Consider the following 6530-nt stretch of genomic DNA (forward strand, 5'->3'; position numbering starts at 1 on the left):
TATAGTGCGTTTGTTAAAAGCCTAAAAGAGCTCGAGCCCAAACTTTACTATGCCGAGAGTGTATTACACACACTATGTATGCTGTGTATGTATATACACACACGATTGTATTCTTTTGCAAAAGAGAAAGCCACCCAACTTAAGAAAAGACATTATATATTAGAAATCATCAAAATCATAAGTTTTGTACAACAAGTCAACTCACTGACTGTTTACCTACAACAAGAACCACGTGTCGAGTTCCATGGATCCCCTTCTTTCTCTCTTACGTTCACATTAGTGTTTCTTTCTTGTATACGCGGAGATTTGCAAGATAAAAGCGTTTCACACCCTTTGCCTATAGAATTAGTACTCGTACGTGATAAATATCGCATATCATCATCATCTTCTTCATCATCATCATCATCATCATCATCATCATCAGATGAGAAATATGATGACCCCATCCAAGACCTAAACCCCTCATTCACCCGTCTCTCCACATCTGATCCATGTGTGAACTCCGCTTCCAGCATTTCCAACCCCAGATTCCGGCTCGGTTCATCAGAACCGGCTTTTCTTCTAAGGTGGAAGGCGGTCCCACCATACAGAATGACTAGACCCCATGATGTAATCTCATAGCACCAGAATAAGGGTATGGAGCACCTGCTTCCTAGTGTTAGCAGAGTAGAACCAAGAAACAGTGCCAAAACACCAAATATGATGGCAAACACTAAGTTTAGAATCGATAGACAACGAACTCCGCCTGCATTCACATTAACAAGATTATACTCTAAATTTATGACGCTTAAAGTAGACTTTGGGTGACATTCAACCTATTTGTACATTCATGTTGTATACGATGAATTAACTCGTGAAAGTTATGACTGATCACGAACCATTGACATAATGTGTGTATATTTCAAATGAATAACCTACGTGCAGCTAAGTTTTAGAGACTAAAATGATTGCATATTGTTATGACCTCTCCACAGACAAGAGGTTGAAAAAAAAAGACGGATTTATAAATGACTGCAATTGAATCGCTTATTAGTTATTACGAATATGAACATGGACTACGTGCATGCACTAGACAAAAAAATCAGATTAATAATAAACAGATCGGCAACTTATTTATTTATTAATTTTTTTGGTTAAGAAGCTCAAAAGAATTTACTAGAAAATTATCGAATTTAAAAGAAATTAAAGAATCCTTAAGATGACATGTTTGACCACAAAAGTGGTACTACACTCCTACTTCTCAAGCATGAACAAATACACTAAGAACTTGTATGTTTTCTTGAATTCAACAATTCCTTTACATATTACTTCATTTGGATCAACGAGAATAAACGAGTGTCAATAGACACAAAATGAAATTTATACCCTCCTGGCCAATAAACAACGTGAAACTAAGGTTGCAAAAGCCGCTAGGCGGACCCTAATCGGCTGACTGGGAAGTTGGGGGCACTCGGAGTACTCGAACATGGTAAATATAATGAAAAGTAATTTTTGGACATTATATATATGTCAAATATCATTAGTTTACTAATATTTATAACAAAATATGTGAATATCAATATAAATAAGAGAAATACATTTTTAAATAATAAATTATTCTAAAATTGCTAATGATTAATTAAAAAAAAAGAGATCTCTGTTCTTTAATATCATAGAAATACGAATTATGCTTTATTTTTTAAGTCAAAATCACCACAAGTTCACCGACCAGATGCGATTCTTGCTGAGGTTGACAACCTTTGATCGATTCTTAGTAACTAGACGGAGTTAAAGAAACTCCCTTGGGCGACATACCTTGTAGCGAGTACTCGGCCATATAAACCTACTTTTGCAACATTAAGTGAAACCATATTGAGCTGGTTAATATGGGAGAACAGACACGACACCTATGTTTCATGAACTCTAGCAATAAATTCCAAAGAGCATAGCGGCTTATTTGTATGGAGTAATCTCTTCAAAACAACATTCTATTATTGTGCTAGATCAAATTATTTTACCTTTAAACCAAACATCAGCAGTAAGGTAGCCACACAACATAAGACCCAAAGTAGATAAAAGGCAAAGAAAGCAACTTGAATAAAAGCAGAAAGATACCTCTCTTAGAAGCACAATAGTTGTTCTCAACCACCATGAGGCATCCATGTCTGGTCGAAGCAGTATAAGCTACAGTAATCCCTGCAACAAGATAAAGAGAGGAGAGCAGAAAGAGGAGAGCAGAAGGCAGAAAGACGACCATCCAATAATAATCGACAGTCTCCTGATCCGTAAGATAGAAGGCACCGCCTTCTCGAACATCAACCACAGTGGAGAAATTACGGACAGCGGCTGCATCCTGAGATCCTTGCAGAAGGGGCACCTCCCGGGGTCAGCGGGGAACATGATGCTGAAAGTAACGAGAGTAGAAACGAAGATCGAGAGTGAAACCAAGGACAAGAGAGAAATGGACAAGGGTCGTTGCCAAGCTTTCTCCTCCTCACCAAGACTCTCGTATTCCTGTTTCTGCATGAACAAACTCAAACGTAAATTACCAATCATTTTCATCATACTTCTTCAAACAAAATGGGTTCTGCGGATTCCACGAATTCTGCAGAGATTTGAGATTAACTAATCAAGGAGAGTCAAAGAATTCATCAGAGTCATCGACAAGTGGCGGAAGAGCACTTAGAGGTCACGAACGCAGTTCGGGCCGTCGCCAATAACATAGTGTCCGGCTCTACTAGTTATTCGTCGCCACGTAGACGGTCATATATCCTTCGGGATCGTAAGCAAGCGAAGGATCGTTTGATGAAAGACTACTTCAACGACAGACCTACAGTTAATGACGTTATGCTTCGATGTCGTTTTCGGATGTCTAAGTGTTTATTTGTGCGCATCGTGGGAGATATGGAGCGGGAGTATGAGTATTTTCAACAGAAACCCGACGCAAGAGGATATTTAGGATTCTCCGCCATCCAAAAGTGTACTTCGGCTCTACGCGTCCTCGTATACGGCAACACGGCCGACATCAACAACGAGTATTTAAAGATGGCTGAGAAAACGACGAGAGACGCGTTGGAGAATTTTGGCATCGGTAAAATTTAAATTGTTTGTATTAATTATTGTTTTTAATATAAATATTTTTTAATAATTTATTTGTATAGGAAGAATTCAATTATACTCTCGTCGTTATCTGAGGATTCCAACTTCAAACGACCTGACTCGCATATACGATGTACACGAAAGCAAACATTCTTTTTCCAGACATGATCGGGAGTATAGATTGCATGCATTGGGAGTGGTCCAACTGTCAAACCACATGGCGAGGTCAATACACTCGTGGTGAACATGGAGTGCCAACGGTTAGTCTTCAAGCCATTTGTTCACATGACCTCTGTGGTCAGCCTACTTCGGCTCAGTCGGGTCCAACAACGACATAAACGTTCTCAACGCGTCACCCGTGCTAGAGTATTACATCAGTTGTAGCATACCGATCTTACCGTTTTATGCCAACGATACCTTCTATCATCACGGATAATATTTGGGAGATGAGATATATCCAGAGTACTCGATCATCCTCAAAACGTTTCAAGACCCGATCGAAGAAAAAAGAGAATATTTTAAGAAGAAGCAAGAGTCCGCGCGAAAGGATATCAAGAGGTGTTTCGGGGTTCTAAAAAAACATTGGCATTATGTGAAAAAACCATGTCGTGTATGGTCGTTGGCAAAAATGAGTGATGCCATGTATACGTGTATCATATTGCATAATATGATTTTAGAAGACGAGGGAAAAGCAATATGTCAACACTATATACCAGGAAGCGTTCCAGAACAGTTCCCTGAACCAACCCAAGACCAACGAACATATAACATTCACCAGCTCACATCAAGTGATATACATAACCAACTAAAGGCGGATTTGGTTCAACACATGTGGGATAATCGTCCTGTTGAAGTCGAAGACGAGGTTGAAGACGACGAGGAGGACGAAGACGAAGATGAAGACGAATAGATTAGTATTTTTATTTGTATTTTTATATGTATTTTGTTGTGGTGTGTTTTTTTATTATAATTTATTTTTATTATTGGTGTATTTTTTTAGTTTTATGTATTTTTTTGTATTTATTTTTTAATTTTAATACATTTTTATTTAATTATTTAAATAAATTGTTTTTTATTTGTTTAGTTTAATTATAAAATATAAAAAGTAAATAATAAAAAAAGATACTGCGGGCCTAGTTTGTAGCCCCTACACCATTACACCCCAAAAACAAATTCCCACTCCTTGCTGACTGGGTGCTACGTGTCGCAATTCGCCCCAATTTGTAGTCCATCCACTACGCATAGCATGATGTCAATGACGTGGTAATAATAATAATAATAATAATAATAATAATAATAATAATAATAATAATAATAATGTATTCATTTTCAACTATCACACTTTTTTTAACAAGTTTTTCTACATGCACTTTACATTTTTTTTACTGCAAATTTGAAAATTCAATTACCCCCACCCCAGGCCCAAACAAGCAAGCTACTAGGAGCTGGCAACAGCACAACAAAAAAATATTATAAATTCTAAAAAACAAAACCTAGTATATCGCTATTTAACTGGGGCTAACTTGTATATTACCATTTAGTATGGTCAAATCTACCATATAATAAAAGACTACCATGTTCACCCACGTGTCACTCCCTCAAAGCTTCTCATTTTTTCTCACCCATTTTCAATATATTCTCGAGTCACTGGGTATACCCGACCCACATAAAATCATCAACCCACACATTGTTTGTTTAGCACAATAGACCCTAGCCGTTCTCTCTCTCTCTCTCTCTCTATATATATATATATATATATATATATATATTTATATATATATATATACACGTTTAGAAGGCTAATAACTCAGGCATGATCATCATTCATATTCGATTCACACTGCCACTACCAATTTAGATAAACACCTCACCTATTATAAGCCCTAGGGCACCGTCATTGTTGTGGAACCTGATTACTACACGCGCGATACCGTTTATCCCCACACCCACTGGTGATTTAGATCATTCTTTGTTCTCTAATTGCAGCACATCATGGTCAGTAGTTAATTTGATTTGATTAGTTTGTTCATTACAAAAATCTATTTGATTTGCTTTTGTGAAATTGTTGATTTATGTGAGTTTAGTTACCTTTTTAATTTGTGAACATACTTATGTTACGTAGATGGAAAGAAATGAGTTTGGAGGATTAAACCTTTATTTTTACAAGTAAAATTAGAAGGCTGAGAAGGTATGCACATAAGATGCTCGATGAAATGCCTCAACTAAACTTTTATGAAAAAACTAACGAATACATGAAACTTTAGGATAATTCATATAGCGAGTAAAACTAATATGAGTTTTTGTATCCTTTATTTTACATTTAGTAGCCCATTTTCTAGATGAAGATGTGAGAAAAATGAGATTATGTAAAACATCCCAAAATTTCTTAAATAATACCTAATATATTATTTACTTCGAAAGAATAAATTGATATAGTAGATGGATAATAATACAATTCCCGTTTCCAGCATCGGCTAATAAAATAAATTATTATAAGTTGGGCTTGTGTTGGGTTAAGTAGATATGGGTATGGACTTGGATTAAAAAGGAAGGAAGGAAGAAAAGACCATGGGCTTAAGCCCATGAACCATAATATATAAACCACAATTACTCCCTAATCCATTCATTCCACCCATTTCATACACCACCCAAAACACACACTTAAGCTCTCTCTCATATTTCTCTCTTTCTGTAGCCAAAACCAAGAAGAAGAACCGATCCCGACCCAAGGTAACGATAATATGATATTGTATGAATCCAAACCCGGTAAATCTAGTTGCGAAACGACGAGCTGATACCCTAAACCGATAAAGTCACGAGATCCAAATGGAATCGAGTATAATCTGATAAAAAGATGAGCTTAGGGGTCACCCTAACTCAAATCTGGAACGAACGGGACGAAAAACGGGGAAACCGGTGTAAAATGGGGTAAAATACGCTTTTCCGGACACCGCCCGGTTTTCAGACACGGCAGCGCCGGAAAGGCAGCGCGAGTATTTAAGGATGTCAGAGAATGTTTGTCACACCCCAAACCACGGCCTAGACGTATGACACATATGTTGGTACAACATCTGTAAATAAATCAGAGTTACGTTTTAAAAGCGGAAGTCTTTAGAAACATGTGGATTTAAAATAAATATTTACATTCACAAAAGACGGGATTAAAAGTTCCCGTTTAATGTCTTATAGATTACTTGTTTTAATTTACAAAACCACCATTAATATTATATCAAGTTTATACAAAAAGATCCGAGCCATCGGATATCTTGAGCACTTCATCATCCCAAGTTCTAACCTTGATCACCTGCAAAATATTAGAAAATACTTCAGCAACGAATGCTGGTGAATACGTTGACGCTAAAAATATTTTCTTTTACTTAATCACCCCTTGAGACTACGTAGGTCTCGGCCCATTGTGGCTTAGGAATAACCAAGTTAAAACAACACAATTC

The 6530-nt window shown here is 36.9% G+C and overlaps 1 pseudogene across 1 annotated transcript; it reads right to left on the reverse strand.

The window, feature by feature from the left end:
* Positions 1 to 212: 212 nt before the first annotated feature.
* LOC143581604 (uncharacterized) lies at positions 213 to 2541 on the reverse strand (annotated as a pseudogene). Its single transcript, XR_013143859.1, has 2 exons — positions 2095 to 2541; positions 213 to 745 (listed from the first exon to the last, which is right to left on the reverse strand). The product of XR_013143859.1 is annotated as an uncharacterized LOC143581604 (transcript).
* Between the last annotated feature and the right edge of the window lie 3989 nt (positions 2542 to 6530).

The sequence above is a fragment of the Bidens hawaiensis genome, unplaced genomic scaffold (assembly GCF_021521415.1).
Source record: "Bidens hawaiensis isolate Kalapana, Puna unplaced genomic scaffold, B.hawaiensis_p1.1 tig00031111_1, whole genome shotgun sequence".
Classification (NCBI taxonomy): domain Eukaryota; kingdom Viridiplantae; phylum Streptophyta; class Magnoliopsida; order Asterales; family Asteraceae; genus Bidens; species Bidens hawaiensis.